General features: G+C 45.6%; 1 long non-coding RNA gene across 1 annotated transcript; it reads left to right on the forward strand.

The window, feature by feature from the left end:
• Nucleotides 1-5,005: 5,005 nt before the first annotated feature.
• On the forward strand, nucleotides 5,006-7,616 carry LOC128132054 (uncharacterized). The gene is made up of 2 exons (XR_008229982.1): nucleotides 5,006-6,794; nucleotides 7,412-7,616. It is a non-coding gene; the product is annotated as an uncharacterized LOC128132054 (long non-coding RNA).
• Nucleotides 7,617-19,690: the final 12,074 nt, after the last annotated feature.

Below are 19,690 nucleotides of genomic sequence, written 5' to 3' on the forward strand. Positions count from 1 at the left end.
CATGTTATGCTTTGTTCAGTTAGTTCCGGACTTCGGTCCGATGCAGTTAGTCCGGATTTCGGTCCGATGCAGGGGACAAGGTCCCAGTCAGTTTCCGGATTTCGGTCCGATGCAGGGGGCAAGGCCCCAGTTAGTCCGGGCTTAGGCCCGATGCAGTTTCGGACTTCGGTCCGATGCAGGGGACATGGTCCCAGTTAGTCCGGGCTTCGGCCCGATGCAGTTTCCTGACTTCGGTCCAATGCAGGGGACATGGTCCTAGTTAGTCCGGGCTTCGACCCGATGCAGTTTCCGAACTTTGGTCCGATGTAGTGGGCAAGGCCCAGTAGATGCTTTATATGTTATTGTATGGTATGTGGTAGTTTGGGGGAGCTCACTAAGCTTCGTGCTTATGGTTTTCATTTTTGGTTTCAGGTACTCAGTTTTCAAAAGAGGAGCTCGGGAAGATTGCTGTGCACACACCATTTGTTTAGCCTGGGATGTTTATACTCTGATATATACTTGACAGTTGTTATGATATTTTGAGATACATTGCTTATTATTTTGATATGAGGTTTATCGACTATGGTTTTTATTATTAAATTAAACGAAATTTTCAAACTGTGTTATTGGGATGTCACAAGTTGGTATCAGAGCCTTGGTTTGAGGGATTCGGATGCACTCCCGAGTGTGTCTGAACTCAAACTAAGGAAGTGGTATAAAGTTTTCAAGAGAAAAACCATGGTTACAAAAGAATTTTGAGAAAAGAAAACAATTTTAGAAAAAGTATAAAGAAAAGAGTTTTAGATAAAAAAAAAGCGAAAAGAGTTTTAAAAAGAGAAAAGGGTGTGGTGCATGCAATCCGCCGAGCTCAAGTAAGTACTCCCAAATTACCCATACAAGTTATGTTATGATTATCAATATCAGTTTCAGATTTAGTTTCAACTTCAGTCTCAGTAGGACAGCATGCTAGTATAGGACTACGGATCTAGGAGGATGCCTTATGTGACTGCTTTATGTGTTTCAGCTTTATGAGAATTGCATGCTAGTATTGAGTAGACAGTAGTAGGATAGCCTGTTTAGGTTATGCCTGATAGTATGAGCTTAGCATTGTATGCTAGTACAGTTTCTCGTTATGAGAATAGATTTGCTTGAGTAGTTTCCTGTGTCCGAATGTTGCTTGCTTTGTGCTTTGTAGGACTCTAAGTGATGGGAGTTAGCCGTTAGGTGAATACGTCACGTCACATGTAATCAGGGTTGAATAATCTCAGAGTGCTGGGTTTGGCCCTATTGCGCAGCTCTTGTTTGAGTCTAACCGTTGTAGGGACGAGTCTTTTACTCGAAGGATTATCTGAGCCTCGTCACATGTGATAGTATTCAGGTGATGGCTAATTAGCATTACAGGGAGGCCTTCAGCAACTGAGGACTGGATTGGGTGGAGTCAGAGATTTGCCTAGGGCAAGCCTAGGATGAGAGTAGCAGAGATCAGTAGTAGTAGAAGTGAATTGGTGGAGTCGAGGCAGTACTTGAGGAAAGTACGGATAGATGTGGAAAGTAGTATGGGCCCGTACTACTGAAAGCAGAGGATCCGTACTCGAATCAAGGAAGGCTGAGATGAATCCAGGGAACTTGTAGTGTGTGAGATCCCTCGCGGTTGGATGCGTATTGTAATGTTAGTGATGGCATGTTGCCGAGTATAGTGACGCTACGTGGTAGACCAGATGGTAGTTTTGGTGTCGACAGGGGATCAGGCTCGGACTCTGGAGCCGGGCAGATTGATGATCAGATGAGAGAGTTCATTTCATCTGAGAATTTTATGCAGTATCACTGACCAGACTCCTGTGATCCTCAGTGTGATCAAGGAGGGCATTATGGAGATTTGTGATGAGAGGCCGAGTGCATTCTGCACTGAGATAGCAGTCATGATAGAGACCCATACGTTGATGTTTCTGGAATTTAGAGTTTGTGAGGCTTTAGATTGTCATGGGGTTTAGGGACCCCATTGTTAGTGGCGGATGGTTGGCAGATATTGCCAACACTTTTCGTACCAGACGTTGTCTCGAAAGGAGACAAGATCTGACTTACTTCCTGTCTCCTGAGGGATAGAGCATGAGATTGATAGGAAGAGGTCGGTAGTGAGTTGTGTGATGCGGTTAATGCTAGTTCATGGGATGACTTTTAGACCAGATTTTGGGCAGAGTGTGCCCAGGAGATTGAGGCGCAGCAGTTGGCACAATGGTTGTTAGATCCCCACCAGAAGACTGAGACTGTGGCAGAGATCACTGCCAAGACTCGGGAAAGAGCTTATATGATACCACAGTATGCAGCAGATGAGGAAATGAAGAAGGTAAGTTATCAGAACATACTGTAGAATGATAGCAGGGAGATTGTGAGTATCTCGGGGTGCAAGACCCTAAATGATATGACTTCTGGAGCTCGAGAGCGGGATATGGACTTGGAGCACATTGGTAAGAGGGAACCAAATTAGTTGCTTATAGTGAGGGGTCTCGGGAGGAGACCGTAGATTTCAGATTAGCTTTCGAGAGACCAGCAGGACCAGATTCGGTGTACCACTTGCGGGAGTAGGGAGTACAACGTCATCTTGGTTTATTCCAAGACTGAGGAGTAGCACGAGAAGCACCTGAGGGAGGTGCTAGAGACTTTGAGGAGGGAGAGAATTTTCACAAGGTTCTCTAATTGTGAGTTATGGTTGCGCGGGGTGCAGTTTGTTGGGCACCTTGTCAATCAGAAGGATATTCTAGTCGATCCGACCAAGATAGAGGCCGTGATGCAGGGGAGAATTCCGAGGTCTCCAACTGAGATTTGGAGCTTCCTAGGTCTAGCGGGTTATTACCAGAGATTTATTCGGATTTTTTTAGAAGTTGGGTGATCTTTTTGGATTAGCTGGTGTTGAAAACACTAGAAAAGGTAAGCGTGGTTCTAGCAGATTAGTCATGGGTGGTAAGAAGGATAGGGAATCCTTTCCAGACAGTGAACTGTAAGGAGCTAGTTGAATCGAAGTGGGGGAGGAACCCTCATATAGTTAGGAACGGAAGAAAGTACGAAGCTGGGATGAGTTCGCAACTTTGTTGAGTAGGATAGTAGTCCGAGTGGCTGATCGGATTGAGAAACGCGTGAGTTGGGAGTTGGGAAACTCCCTAGTATTAAGTGCATGTAATAGCGATCAGTAGATGATTGGTTTGGGAAACCATGTTGAAGATTTTCTCGGCAGGACGTGATATTAGTTAGGATATAAGACTACGGGACAGCCGTAGCATTCACTAGCAGGTAAACGGTACGGGAAGTGTAGCGAGGCTATAGGATGACCATGGTAATCACGTTAGACGATAGCTGGTTCGGAAAAACCAGGTTGGAGGATCGCTGACATGATTCGAGTAAGTCAATATGCAGATTTAGTGAAGGTCCGGCTTGGGATGCTTTCAGATTAGTAGGCGGTGTAGAGTCAGAATGGAGAGTGTAGCAGGACTGCGGAATAGCCGCAACATTCCCCAGCAGCGAGTTAGTAAGGGAACTGATGTAAGTCTACGGGTGTAGCCGTAGCGTTCATTAGCAGCCAGATAATGTTAGAGTGTTGTAAGTCTACGGGTGTAGTCATAGCGTTCACTAGCAGCCAGACAGTGATAGAATGTGGTGATTCTGCGGGTATAGCCGTAGCATTCACTAGGTTGGTAGATAGCGTGAGTGCGTTGTTAGGACGCGGAAAGAATAGTAGTACCCACCATTTCAGGTATAGCAGTAAGGATATGGAAATCCATGGATTGGATTTCGGAATTTCCCAGACGGATTAGACCTGGTTAAGCCAGTGATAAGACTATAGAAGCGCCACTACAGAGAAGAGAGCAGAGAAGCAGTGGACTGCTTAAGGTCATTTATGACATAAGGCTACAATTGGTGATGTAGCAATCATGTTTAGCCTTGGGTTTGGTGACGTCAGGATTCGATGCATGGAACCAATCAGTTAGAGCAGAAGGCCGTTAGGGCCATAGTGACGAGATAACTAGTAGCAGCTAAATCCATAGAAGGATTTCGTTCAGAAGTCGTGCGAGGCGGCTAAGTAGGGAGTCCTTTGGCTCTGCAGTTGGTCTGGAACCCGATAGTTCAGATGATTGGCGGAAAATTTGAGACCAGGTAGGTCTCAGAAGATGTTGGGAAGCAACCATGTGGCAGCATATAGTTTCAGACAGTTCAGTGTTTCAGGCAGTTACCACTCTTGGGCAATGTTAGTAATTGTGCCCTAAGTTGCAAGTACAGATAGGATAGCTGGTTTATTGGGAAGTGACAAGTCACTCACAGCGGAAATAGCTAAGCATTGGCCAAGTATAAGTGATATACAGGGATAATTAGGTTTGGGAACCTGTTTTGTAGTGGGTATTTTCGAGCTAGCAGAAGTTGAGTAGTCAGTTGAGAGATAAGCAGGCTGGTTTCATCGATAATAATTTGGTATGGGTGGTCTGTCAGGGAATCAGACCATCTCAAGGCAGCAAATATCAGACAGAAGAGATGTGATCTTGTCGCGAGGGTTGGTTACAGTTACCCTAGAAAGGCTAGGGTGTGCCTAGGATGGTGATCAGGTTACTAGAGTGGTTTGAAGTGAAAGGAATGATAATGAATGATTTCGAGGACGAAATCTAATTTAAGTGGGGGAGAGTTGTAACGCCCTGTTTATAAAAAAATAATAAATGTGTAGAAGCCCTAAAATGAATAATAATTGAGCGAGGTGTAGTTTCGAGGAGTTAAAACTTATAATTACAGAAGTCAGGGTGCGTTTGGTAATTAATGGACTTAAATTTAAGATATTTGAAGGCTTAAGGGCTTATTGGTAATAAAGGGATATGTTATGAAAGGAATTTATGGGCTAAGGGTTTAAAAGGTAAATTTTGGATTGATGCTGAAAATAATATGGGGAGGAGGGACCAAAAGTGTATTTTTGGCAGGGTAGTTTGATTTGGAGCTACAGGATATATCTGATCCCTTCATCCTCTCGTCAAAAAGAAGGTGCAGCCAAAAAAAACCTTAACCCTAGATCGTGTTTTCTCCAGCCGCCGCCATGAGAGCTCCTAGGCTGCCGCTTCCCATCGATTTGAGCTCCACCGTTCGCATGTTGCCTCGCCGGTGTGAGCCACGACGACCCCCGCTACCGAAGAGCGAGTGTGAAGCCAAGTTCAGCCGCCATTTCTTTCTCCTTCTTGTGCGTTTTCTGATCAGATTGACGCCGCCAACGACCACCTCGCCATTAGAACGCTATCCCGACACTGCCGCTGGTCGGAGACATTGTTAATAGCTTGAAGAGCCACCGAGATCGGTGACATTCGCCGTTTTTGCTACTGAGAGGGTTATGCGTGACCTGAGGGTTCTCGGTAGGTATCGTAACCTACCACTTCTTCCTTCCTCTCACCTGATCGGTGATGTAACTGCCACCGGTGGCCCTTGGCCTATGATCTCGTCATTTCCCACGATGTAGCCACCTGAAAGGTAGCTGGATGTTTATGGGTTCCAATTTACAACCTGTTTATTATGGTCTTGAAGTTGTGGGTGTGATATATGGCTGGGATGTTTGGTATAAACTAGTATTTTCGTGGGTGTTGTAGATGTTGTTTGATGACCGGAAAATGGAGGAAGAACCCACCATGGCCGCCAGCCATGGTGGCTGCCGCTAAGCTCAGCTATCGGCCGCCATCGTGTGTGTGTGTGATTAGTTTCTGAGTGTGTGATTAGTTTAGTATGTGCGTGTGTATATGGTTAATTGAGATTAGCTTTGTAAAATGTAACTTGAATTTTGGATTAATGAAAAGAATCAAAACCACCACCATAAGGTGGTGGCCGCTGCCGTGAGCCGCCATGGACCACCACTACCCGAGGTGGTAGTGGGTGATGCCTCGCTAGCAAACCCTAATGGGCTTAGAGATTGGTTTTGGGCCTTTTGGGCCATGTTTGGGTGGAAAACCCTAATTGTGAGTTTTGGGCCTTTGACTAATTAGGCCACTTATGGGCCATTAGGATTGGATTGTGAATTAAGCCCAAACTATTCCATGCCATTTATCTAGTGGATTAAAGGACTTAATGGATTAAGTCCTTAATGGGCTAATTGAGAAAATACTAATATTTGAGAGATTATCAGCACACGCGGGAATTATTTAATAAGTGAATATTAAATAATAATCATTGGCATAAATTAATCTAAGCAATAATGGACTTAATGGATTAAGTCCTTAATGGATTAAGTCCCTAGTGTGTTAAGTCCTTAGTGGGTTAAGTAAGAAACACTTAAACCTAGTTATCATTTGATGTGAAACCCTAATTTCACTTGGGCTTTGTGTTGGGCCATCTGAGAATAATCAAATGGACTAGAGTAATTAGTTGGGCTTTAGGGTAAGGCCTATATGAAGGATTGGGCCTAATTTGGAAAATTGGGCCATAGATGGGCCATAGTTGGGGCCTAGATGGTTGTATGATATTGGGCCTTAGAATGATACATGTTGGACTGGACTGATCAATTGGGCCTTAAGGGAAGTCCATGTAGAGGTTTGGGCCTAATTTGGAAAATTGGGCCATATGTTGGACTTTGATCCCTAGTTGACTTTGGGCCTATGTATTGGGACTTGGGCTTGGGTAAGCCAAGCTAGGGGTAATGTAGTAATTATCTAAAGCATGTATTTTTAGTTATGTGTTAGAACCCAATTATTAATTGGGTGTTATTAGGTGTTGACAGTTCGGGAATCTGTCAGCCAGCAGCTGGGGTGGAGTCTACGGGACTTCAGCAGTGTGGGATTGTGTCTACAGGACTTCAGCAGTGTGAGGTGAGTTTCCTTCTAGTAGGAACGGGTCTAAGGCCACAATGCCGGCCCGTTTAGCTAGCAGTAGTTTCTGAACTTCGGTCCGATGCAGTAGTTAGTATGTATGTTTGATGCCTTCGTGGCTTAAACAGGATCTATGTGTTATGTGTTCCGGGTCATGGCCCGATGCAGTATGCAGTATATGTGTGTCCATATTAGTTGATATGTTCATGTTATGCTTTGTTCAGTTAGTTCCGGACTTCGGTCCGATGCAGTTAGTCCGGATTTCGGTCTGATGCAGGGGACAAGATCCCAGTCAGTTTCCGGATTTCGGTCCGATGCAGGGGGCAAGGCCCCAGTTAGTACGGGCTTCGGCCCGATGCAGTTTCCGGACTTCGGTCCGATGCAGGGGACATGGTACCAGTTAGTCCGGGCTTTGGCCCGATGCAGTTTCCGGACTTCGGTCCGATGCAGGGGACATGGTCCCAGTTAGTCCGGGCTTCGGCCCGATGCAGTTTCCGGACTTTGGTCCGATGTAGTGGGCAAGGCCCAGTAGATGCTTTATATGTTATTGTATGGCATGTGGTAGTTTGAAGGAGCTCACTAAGCTTCGTGCTTATGGTTTTCAGTTTTGGTTTCAGGTACTCAGTTTTCAAAAGAGGAGCTCGAGAAGATTGCAGTGCACACACCATTTGTTTAGCCTGGGATGTTTATACTCTGATATACTTGACAATTGTTATGATATTTTGAGATACATTTCTTATCATTTTTATATGAGGTTTATCGACTATGGTTTTTATTATTAAATTAAATGAAATTTCAGACTGTGTTTTTGGGATGTTTCAACATTACTCGGAGTTATTCCTAGCAGCAACAACATACTTCGAGGACGATGTCTAATTCAAGTAAAGGAGATTTGTAATACCCGAGTTGCCAAGTATTATGTTAATCAAATAATAATAATAATAATAATAATAATAATAATAATAATAATAATAATAATAATAATAATAATAATAATAATAATAATAATAATAATGATAAATTATGAGAAGGGGAGGGTCGTACATTGGGCATACATAGTGTACACATGACGTAGAAAAGTGAGGTGCGAAGCGGGGGAAGCCCCTGCGTACGCTGCGCATACCCATGCGTACGTTGGGCATAAGCTGGCCAGATGAAAACACTAAATTTTAGGGATTTTACCTTATATAAACACCTTAAGTTCGTCCCAACCTTCATTCTCTCAGCCTCCATTGTCCCTAAAGTGTTAAACTCGAACCCTAAGCCTCTTGCATGTATTTTGAGCTAATATTGAGCATTTTTGGTGATATTTTGTGATTTTGAAGAATTAGGAGTTCGCAGAAGGAGTAAGAACATGAAGAGGACTTGTAGATCCAGAAGTTTGGCATCATTTCTAACCATTGCATGCTTAGATCTAGTTATGAAGTGTTTTATGTTGCATTTGGCTCCATAGTTGAGGTTTCTTGATTTTTAGAAGCTCCAGTCCATATAAGCTATCCTTTTAGGCTCTTGGAAGTGTTTGGAGTCATAAAAGTTGGGTCTTGGTGGTTTTGCCTCAACTATGCAACTGTTAGATGACCACAAAGTGTGTTTATGGGCTTAAATCATGTCTTAATCCCCATCCATGCATGCAACAACATAAAGTTTATCACTTTATGGTTTAGGACGTCTTTAAGGGCCTGGATCTATGTTCTGGATGTTAGGACTTAACTGATTAAGTGACAATGAAGCTTCTAAGGTGGCTGGCCAATAAGTTGAGTGTACCCATGGTACACTACGCGTACTGGGTCAACCTCCCGTATCTGATCAAGGCCAGTGTATGCTGGGCTTACGTGCCAAGTACGTCGCACGTATACATGTAGTGGGTCAAATGTGGTTTTTGGGCCTGGATTTGTTGGGCCTCAAGCTCACATGTGGATTAAGGCCTTTGGGCCTAGGCCTAAGATTTATGGTATTGGGCCTTATTGGGTGTAGCACCTAGTTCCTGGTATGTAAGATTTATCTGAGTATTTTGTATTATTGGCCTTGGACTCGGCGAGTTGGAGGCCCGACTCACCGAGTAGAGAGGGGACTTGGGACGCGGTTAAGTTGGCGACTCGGCGAGTCCATATTATGGACTCGGCGAGTCCGCGCTGTCTAATGAAACCCTAATTTCCAAGGGTTTGCACCCTATTTAAACCGACCATTTGCGCCCCAACTCCGCCCCCTTCACCCTCAGAAGCTCTCCATACATTCTACCCCTTGTTCTTGTGAGTTTGAGGCTTTTTAGTGTGTTTTCTTGAAGATTTTGGGAAGGAAGAGGAGTAGATCAAGAGGAAGGGAAGGAAGCCAAGCATCTTCGTGTTCTCTCAGTAATTTCTTTGAGGTATAACTCGTTTTCCCTCTGTTTCTATGCTTATTACTCCATTACAGTCCTTCTTGAACCATGTCCCAAGCTTGGTTGTGCATTGTTGGTTGATTCAAGTTGTTAGCCTTTAGATCTACACCCTATTCAGTCCCTGGAGCTTGGATCTACTGCCTTTATGGAGTCTTACTGCACACAAGCCCTAGATCTACCCCTTTTGGTGCACTTTGAGCCTTAGAACCTTTATTGGTGATGATCTACAGGTAAAGTTGGAAACTTTACGTGTAAACCAGGCCCTAGGAGCCCAGATCTATGAATCGCATGGACTGGATTCGAGCAAAATCGCGTATATGGCTTTTCCATGAAGCAGACTCGGTGAGTCGCTCATTTGACTTGGCGAGTCTGTTCGCGAGTCTCCGAGTTTGTCCCCTTTTCGTTGTGTCGAGTTGAGTAGTGAGTCCTGGGTGGACTCGGTGAGTTGGTAGCCGAACTCACCCATGAAGGAACTCGGCGATTCAACGCCCTGACTCGGCGAGTTCAAGGCAATCTTCTTAGATCAAGAACAGACTCGGCGAGTTGTTCATCCAACTCGGCGAGTCACAGCATAAATTGTTCATCGGATGAAGATGAACTTGGCGAGTTGTTCATACAACTCGGCGAGTGGGATGAAGGACTTGGATATCAGTTTAGAAGGAGAACTCGTCGAGTCAGTTGTTCATACAACTCGGCGAGTAGGATGAAGGACTTGGATATCAGTTTAGAAGGAGAACTCGTCGAGTCAACGCCCAACTCGACGAGTAGAGGCGGGTTGCAGGACAATTGAATGGATAAGGACTCGGCGAGTTGGGGAGCCAACTCGGCGAGTCGGGTCAACTGAAAGTTGACTCTGGCTTTGACTTTTAACTTGATCAAGGGTAAAATGGTCAATTTAACCGAGGGTCAGTTAGCGGTGTTTGATTGAGTGTTTTGTGGGAATTATAGTCGGAGGATTTCTGGAGCAGCAGCAGCAGCAGACAGTCAATTCCCACACAGACCGGCAACTATTTCGAGGTGAGTTTCCTTCCAGTAGGAATGGGTCTAAGGCACCAAGGCCGACCTGTGTAGACGAGATGTTAGAACTAGAGTGTGGACCGAGCCCGTATCTCTTGGTTTAGTTAATTATGGTATATGTGTCAGTATGATAGAGTTGTCTATACTTGTTGTCTGTGTGATACTTGTATATTTTGAGTTAGCGGTTGAGTGTGGGCAAGGCCCGTATCTCTCCGAGGGTGGAGTGTAGGCTAGGCCCGTATCTCCCAGATAGTAGAGTGTGGGCGAGGCCCGTATCTCCCGGCTAGCGAAGTGTGGGCAGGGCCCGTAACTTCATGAGTGTGGGCGAGGCCCGTAACTACAAGCCGAATGTAGTATGTTATATGCTTGCATGGTATGAGGTATTATGGGGGAACTCACTAAGCTTTGTGCTTATAGTTTACAGTTTTGGTTTCAGGTACCTCTTCATCGAAGGGGAAGGAGCTGGCACGGTAGCGGCACATTATATACACACACTCGTTTCCGCACTTACGAGATTCTTCTAGGATTTATACTCTGATATTTCGATTGGCTGTATGATTTGGCTTTTAGACATGGTTTACGTTGTGATGTTGTTTGATCAAACAATGTTTTCATTATTAATGTTTTCTAAAGTAATGTTTTAAAAATGAAATTTTTGGACATGAAAATTGGGTCGTTACAAGTTGGTATCAGAGCCCTGGTTTGAGGGATTCGGACACACCTTCGGGGGTGTCTGAAGTCAAATCGAGGGGTGAAAAGATTTTGAAAAAGAAAACATTTTCTAAAAGGTCAAGTGAAGTATTTTAAGAAGAAACGAAGTGTGTGATGTGCGCAACCGACCGAGCTCAAGTAAGTATTCCCCAAAGTACCCATACAAGTTTATGTTATGTTTATCAGTTTCAGTAGAACAGCATGCTAGAATAGGACTAAGGATCTAGGAGTGATGCCTTATGTGCCTGCTTTATGTGCTTCAGTGTATGAAAATTTCATGCTAGAATTGAGTAGAAAGCAGTAGGATAGCCTGTTAGGGGTTATGCCTGATAGTATGAGTTTAGCATTATAAGCTAGTTCAGTTCTCTCTATGGGAGTAGAGTTGCTAGAGATTGTTTCCTTAGTTCGAATGCTGCTTTCTTTGTGCTTGTGGGACTCTGAATGATGGGAGTTAGCCATTAGGTGAATACGTCACATCACATGTGATCTGGGTTGAATAATCTTAGAGTGCGGGATTTGACCCTATTGCGCAGCTCTCGTTTGAGTGTAACCGTTGTAGGGACGAGTCTATTACTCGAAGGATTATTTGAGCCTCATCACATGTGATGGTATTTAGGTAAAGGTAATTGGCATTACAAGGAGGCCTTCAGCAGCTGAGGAATGGGTAAGGTAGAGTCAGAGATTTCCTTAGGGCAAGCCTAGGATGAGTATAGCAGTGATCAGTGGTAGTGAAAGGGATCTGGTGGAGTCGAGGCAGCCCTTGAAGAAGGTACGGATAGATGTGGAAGGTAGTATGGGCCCGTACTACTAAAAGCAGAGGATCCATACCCGAACCAAGGAAGGCCAAGATAAGACCAAGGAACTTGTGGTAGTTGCGATCCCTCAAGAAGTATCAGTATCACTAACGATTCTTATTTATGTATTGCAGAATTGTGGTACTACGATCGAGACCGGTAGATGGCGGTTCAGGAGAGGGGTCAAGTTCGGGATTAGGTTCCGAGCCAGTGGATGAGGGACTACGTGAGTTCATCGCGTCAGAGATCACCAGGGGTATCCTTGAGTCGACCCCCATTATCTTCGGGTCAATCAAGGAAGGGATCATCGAGTTGATGGAAGATCGCCTCCGGGTGTTCAGGAGCGACATGGCATCTGGCCATTCGGGATCTTGCACACTGTCCTTTAAGGACTTCAGGGGCAGTGGTGCGCTAGATTTTCATGGGGTAAAAGACCCCATTTCCGCCAGGCGATGGATTTCAGACATTGAGTCTGCACAAATGATTAGCTTTTGCCCTGAGGGGTCGAAGGTGAGGTTTCCAGCAGGGTGTTTACGAGATCGAGCTAGGGATTGGTGGGAGTCCGTGGGGGACTCATTGGGAGCCTCGGCTGTCGAGGCTATGACCTGGTCGGACTTTGCGACCAGGTTCAGGGCGGAGTTTGCGCCAGTTGTCGAGCTTCAACAGCTGGCCAGGGAGTTCTTGGATATGAGGCAGGCGACGGAGACTGTCGCGGAGATCACCGCCAAGTTCCGGGAGAGGGCTTTGCTGATGCCCTAGTATGAGGGTGATGAGGATATGAGGAGGACCCGTTATCATGACATGCTACGGGCTGACATCCGGGAGCATGTTAGCTTTTCAGCTTGCCCTACCCTGGAGTCCATAATTGCCAGGGCAAGGGAAAGGGAGATTGATTTAGAGCACATTCGGAAGAGGAAAGCAGAGGCAGGGCAGGTGGTTGGGGCTTCAGGGAAGAAGCCCAGGGGATCAGATGGGAGGCCGAAAGGCCAAGGGGGACCTGGCCACTGCGGGAAATGCGGCAGGACACATGAGGGAGCATGTAGAATGGGGTCAGCAGGCTGCTACAAGTATGGAAAGGCAGGACACTTTAGCAGGGATTGTACTACTCTAGTTTCGGCTATTCAGACATCGGAGTTGTTGTGTTTTCACTGCAACCAGAGGGGCCACAAGAAGGCCAATTGCCCCCAGTTGACAGCACCGGCGCCAGTAAAGGCGCCAGCTCCAGCGACCTTGCGGATCACTGATGGCCGGCAAGGCAAGGCAGAGGCTCCGGTGGTGAGGAGTCGGGCATTTCAGCTGACTACCGAGGAGGTACGCGCCGCACCCGACGTGGTGACGGGTATGATTCTTTCCCTCAACTTTATTTTATGATTTTATGATATTGATATGTGCTCTGTGTGTATATGTATGCATTAGGATCGTTCCATGTGAACGACATCCCAGTTCAGGTGTTGTTCGACTCGGGTGCCTCCCGATCATTTGTTTCCCTTGCACTTAGCAAGAAGTTTCCTGAGTCTTCAGGCATTTTGGATTGCCCTTTAGAGGTAGAGATTGCTGATGATCGATCGGTGTGAGCATCGATGGTGTTTCAGGATTGCGTATTGCGTTTGTTTGAGGAGCGCTACTTGGTAGACTTGGTTCCCATTCCGTTGCGCGGGAACAAGGTTATTATAGGCATGGATTGGTTGAGCCCTAATGGGGCGGCGATAGACTGCGCACAGCAGGTAGTGTGAGTCAGGACCCCAGGTGGGGGAGAGTTAGTGATTCATGGCGAGAGGCCACATTGCGGACCCACTATATGTTCAGCAGCGAAGGCTAGACGCTATCTTCAGCAGGGATGCGCAGGATATGTTGTGTATGTGATGGATACCTGGGAGGCGGGTAAGGCGACAGTGAGCGAGGTTCCGGGGGTTCGAGATTTCGTAGATTTTTTCCCAGAGGAGCTTCCTGGGATACCTCCGGAGCAACAGGTGGAGTTCAGGATTGACCTCGTTCCTGGTGCAGCTCCGATAGCCAAGGCACCGTATCGGTTGGCTCCTCCCGAGATGCAGGAGTTGTCTATGCAGCTGCAAGAGCTGCTAGACAAGGGATTTATTCGTCCGAGCAGTTCACCCTGGGGAGCCCCGATCCTGTTTGTGAAGAAGAAGGATGGGTCGCACCAGATGTGCATAGACTATCGGGAGCTGAATAAGGTAATGGTGAAGAACCGTTACCCACTCCCGAGGATTGATGATCTCTTTGACCAGCTTCAGGGAGCGCCTTGGTTTTCCAAGATCGATTTGCGTTCGGGATACCATCAGATGAGGGTCAGAGAGGAGGATGCACAAAAGACCGTGTTTTGGACGCGCTATGGCCACTACGAGTTCGTGGTGATGCCGTTTGGGCTCACCAATGCTCCTGCCGCGTTCATGGACCTCATGAACCGCGTGTGCAGGCCGATGCTGGATCGGTCTGTGATAGTTTTCATTGACGACATCTTGGTTTATTCCAAGACACAGGAGGAGCATGAGGAGCATCTGAGAGAAGTTTTGGAGACCCTGAGGAGGGAGAGCTTGTATGCCAAGTTCTCCAAGTGCAAGTTTTGGTTGCGCGAGGTGCAATTTCTCGGACACCTTGTCAACCAGAACGAGATTCTGGTCGATCCGGCCAATGTCGAGGTCGTGATGAGATGGGAGGTTCCGAAGTCTCCATCTGAGATTCGGAGTTTCCTGGGATTGGCAGGCTATTATCGGAGATTCATTCAGGACTTCTCCAAGATAGCCGTACCCCTGACGCGGCTGACGAAGAAAGTCGTAGTCTTTCGGTGGGGACCCGAGCAGCAGGCTGCGTTTGAGAAGCTGAGACAAAGATTGTGCGAGGCGCCAATCTTAGCCCTGCCAGAGGGTGTAGAGGATTTTGTGGTTTACTGTGACGCGTCCATTTCAGGGTTGGGCGCGGTACTGATGCAAAGGGGGCATGTCATTGCCTACGCTTCGAGGCAGCTCAAGCCTCACGAAGTGAACTACCCGACGCATGATTTGGAGTTTGGGGCGGTGGTTTTTGCCCTCAAGATTTGGTGGCATTACCTCTACGGGGTTCTATGTACCATCTACACGGACCACAAGAGTTTGAGGTACCTCATGGATCAGCCGAATCCGAACATGAGGCAGCGTCGGTGGTTGGACGTGGTGAAGGATTATGATTGTGAAATCCTTTACCACCCAGGGAAGGCCAATGTGGTGGCCGATTCACTTAGCCGCAAGGCGGCGCCGATCAACTATATTTGTATGAGGATGACTGTGGTGACTCCCCTGTTGGAGCAGATCCGGGAGGCTCAACAGGAGGCTATGAAGGAGGAGCATCGGAAGAGTGAGCGAATAGTGGGTCAAGTCACCTCTTTTGATTATGATAGTCGGGGGTTGTTGACACTACACCGTAGGGTGTGGGTGCCATATCATGGAGGCGCGCGCCAGATCTTGATGGAGGAGGCGCACAAATCCCGATTCTCCATTCATCCAGGGGCGACGAAGATGTACCGGGATCTTCGCCTAGACTATTGGTGGCCCTGCATGAAGCGGGATGTGGCGTGGTATGTCGAGCGGTGCTTGACCTGTAGGAAGGTCAAGGCCGAACATCAGAGGCCGCATGGTAAGATGCAGCCATTGGATATTCCACTGTGGAAACGGGAAGATATCACGAAGCTTCCCAGGACTGTGCGTGGAGTAGATTCGATTTGGGTCATCGTGAATCGATTGACCAAGAGCGCCCATTTTATTCCGATCCAGGAGAGCATCTCGGCCGAAAAGCTGGCTAATATCTACATCAGGGAGATAGTAGCGCGGCACGGGGTGCCAGTGTCAGTGATATCAGATCGAGATGTGCGGTTCACTTCCAAGTTTTGGAAGAGGTTTCATGAGGAGTTGGGCACTCGTCTGCATTTTAGCACCACCTTTCACCCGCAGACGGATGGTCAAAGCGAGTGGACCATCCAGACTTTGGAGGATATGTTGCGGGCATGCGTGCTAGATTTCGGTGGTAGCTGGGATACCTATCTTCCCTTGGCGGACTTCTCATACAACAACAGCTACCACGCGAGTATTGACCGCCCTCCATTCGAGTTGTTGTACGGTCGGAGGTGCAGGACCCCGATATGCTGGGGGGAGGTTGGCCAGAGGGTCATGGGGAGCACCGAGGTGGTGCTCAATACGACCGAGAGGATCCAGCAGGTTCAGAGCAGGCTTCATGTGACATCCCCAATTTCACGGACAGAAAAGACCGATTTGTTTATGCTTTATTTTATAAATCAGAGTGATCGTTTAAAGAAAACGGTTGCGGAATTTGTTCCCAAAATAAAATATGATAACCATTTATCAAAACATTTCTCGAAAAGAATGTATTTTCATTAAATAATAAAAACTCGGGATGTCATGTTCGTTACAGACCAAAAGCATAAACAATATAAAATAGGTCTTACAATGGTTAATTATAACTACAGATCTATAATCCCAAAATCTCTCGTCAAGTCCACCAACTTATACCCTTGTGCCATTACCTGTAATGAAAAGAAAACTGAGTGGGTCAGGCTTGGGAGCCTGGTGAGCATATAGGGTTTTCAACCCACAATAATATAATCATTATATTCACTTAACAAGCACTAACTCCATAGTCGCCAAGGTTTACTCCACAAGCGCTAACTCCATAGTCGCCAAGGTTTACTCCACAAGCGCTAACTCCATAGTCGCCAAAGTTTACTCAACGTGCGCTAACTCCATAGTCGCCAAAGTTTACTCAACGTGCGCTAACTCCATGGTCGCCAAAGTTTACTCAATGTGCGCTAACTCCATAGTCGCCAAGGTTCATCAAATAGGCACGAAGTCACATCGTCGCCAAGGTTTATACAATAGGCGCTAACTCCATAGTCACCAACAATTCCATCTACCTATGTTCTACCCAACAATTTTGTAGATATAAATACTTACATAGTTTAAATCATTTAACACCTGTATAAAACTCCAATTTCCATGCCCATCTCAAATAGACAAATAACATATAAACACATAGCACGTATTTCATAGCAAATACTTCATATTTATGTGTTAGAAGAAAGTAACTACACACCCACACATATAAACAACAATATACTTAATACACTCAAACCATACTTGTATTATTATCGTGTTTATGAAAGGTAGTATACACTCACTTGATCAGAAGATGATCGGACAGCACTACAACTTGCAGAAGTAGTATTCTTCGGTAGATCTGGAAGATCTCCACAAAAATCGAACTTCTCGCGGGCAGAGCTTCGGCTCGGGAACCACACTTCTCGGGATCTTCGGGATCTCGGGACTTGCTTCAGGGCTCGAGAATGATACCGGGGCTTCGTGGTATTTCTGGCACGCAAATCGATGCAAAACGGGAGAGAGAAGAGGGAAAATGAACAAAGAACCGGCTGCCCTCGCATCCTATTTATAGGAGGCTGGAGCCTCGAAGTACGCAGAGCGTACGCGTCCGAATTCGTCACTGCATGCGTCATCCGAAGAACTCGAGTGTGAAGGTCGTCATGCTTCGCTGTACGCGGGGCGTACTTCGGATGAGTCCGATGACTCGCCTTCGGATAATACCGGGATTTAATAATTAAATTTAATTATTAATTCATTAATAAACTTTGAAAATTCATATCTTCTTCATACGAACTCCGTTTTCGACGTTCTTTATATCCACGCGTAGGTGAAACTACGCTCTACGACTTTCGTTTAGACTCCGTCGGCTAATTTTGACTTTTATTATTATTATTTATTTTTAATAGGTCGGGACAGAAAATTTCGTTAAAATTCATAACTTCTTCGTCTAACATCCGTTTTCGCCTAACTTTTTATCGCTTCCATACCAACAACGAGATCTTCGATTCTCGTTTAGATTGCTAAGGCTAAATATCGCTCTAACGTAAATTCACTTTTTACGTCGCGTTGTGTCGTGCCGGTTCTGTCGCGAAACTTCGACAGGTCATAACTTCTTTGTTATAACTCGGATTTTGGCGTTCTTTATATGCACGGAAACCTTGTAACATATACTACAACTTAGTTAGGATTATTCATCCTAAATAATCTTCTATCAAAAAGTCATTTTTGACGCTTATTGTCTCTAAATTGACTAGCCCTGATCTACGGGCGTTACAATTATCTCCCCCTTAGGATGATTACGTCCCGGAATCATCAACGAAATAGGATTCGTATACTGACTCCATAAGTTATCTCTCCATTCTAAGTAATAACCTTGATGGGTCGTGTCCCGATGACCTCTTATCGTAGTCAGACTCAATTGATATGACCCCTAGGGTCGAAATAGCAACTATCTTACTAGACATTACAGAAACAATGGTAATGACATACTTGAATAAAACGGAATCAATTACTAGCTTCTTGATAACCTTGTGACTTCCCCTGATCCAAGCGTGAGTCCTGTACTTCCGGTAGTATAGATCTCTACTACCATTCACACCTACTCATACTCGTCCCAAGTATTGTTTCGCAGTTAACCAAGTCACCATACATAAATCATATAATCATTCAACACATCAGATAACAAAACCAGGGTTTATATTAATTCTTGAAACTATTACACAAAAGTTCAAGTTCACCCTATACTATGCCTTTAACAGGCTATGCTTCCTGATACAGACTTTATATATTAATATGAAGTCTTCATCTTTTAATCCTCCCATCCTTTTCTGCTTCGTTGAGGAACATGTTGAATGCCCTTGGCTGTGGAGGTGTGTTTTTCTGTGGGCAGTCTTTAGAAATATGACCTTCTTCGTTACACCTATAACACACCTTCTTGAGGGGTGCACACTTATTGGCGTAGTGCCCTGTCTTCCCACATTTGTAACAAGTCATCTCCTCGCTACATTTCCCAAAGTGTTTCTTCTTACACTTCTCACACCACTTAGCTTCATCTCTTCCCCCAGATTTTGAGAATTTGCTTTCTTTGTCGATTATTGAAGATCCTTCACGCTTCCTTTTCTCTCAAACTTCAGCTCTTTCCAGACCCTTTTCTTTTATTTGGGTCTCAACATTCTTGGCTGCCCAGATGGCGGCTTTCAGAGTGGTTGCTTGCTTGACTATCGGACCAAAGTCCGCTGGTAATCCATTGGCAAACTTGTTGACCTTGGAAAGTTTAGTTGGAATTAGGTGTGGAATAAGCTTCATTTTCTCCGTAAAGCTCGTAGCGTATTCAGTAACGCTCAATTTTCCTTTCTTCAGATTCTGGAACTCATTGTTGATTTCTAGAAGATCTTGCTCAGAGCAGTATTGTAATTTCAGTTGCACCACAAATTCTTCCCAAGACATCTTGCTAGCTTCCCCCTTAGGCATCGAACCAGCCAGTAACTTCCACCAGCTCAATACTCCAGATTTTAACAGAGGGATTGCAAGAGCGGTCTTCTGTCAGTTGCTACACTCGCAACTTTCAAACATTGTCTCCATTTCGGAGATCTAGTCCATGACTTGCACCGGTGTCGGGCTCCCAGAAAGACATGGTGGTTTGGATGGAATGAAATCCTTGTACTTGCATCCACGTCCATCATTTCCTCTATCCTGGTTGTTTTGGAAAACTATTGGTGGGTTGGCTTGACCAACGGTCCCAGTGTAGTTTCCTCCTTCAGACTGACCTCCATTTACTTCGGGCTCTTCAACTTGAATTGACAATTCCTCGCGATTCTGCCTGATCAGACGTTTGGTTTCTTCCATCTGATTATTCAACATTGCCTGGATCATCACTTGAACTCCGGCCATTGTCATTGGTTCAGGCGTTGCTGCTACAACAGGTATTTGTTCAATTACTGGTATTTGATTCCTGTTCTCATCAGCATTTCCAACTCCACTCCTCGTTCTCACCATTTTTGATCTATACACCAAATAAGGTGAAATTAGATCCTTAGTCACGATAGATATTCAAATCGTCCTTATCACTCCGAAACGTTTACATGTTAGTTCTAATATCGTAGACGCACGCTTAGA

This window comes from Lactuca sativa, chromosome 2, assembly GCF_002870075.4.
Source record: "Lactuca sativa cultivar Salinas chromosome 2, Lsat_Salinas_v11, whole genome shotgun sequence".
Lineage (NCBI taxonomy): Eukaryota > Viridiplantae > Streptophyta > Magnoliopsida > Asterales > Asteraceae > Lactuca > Lactuca sativa.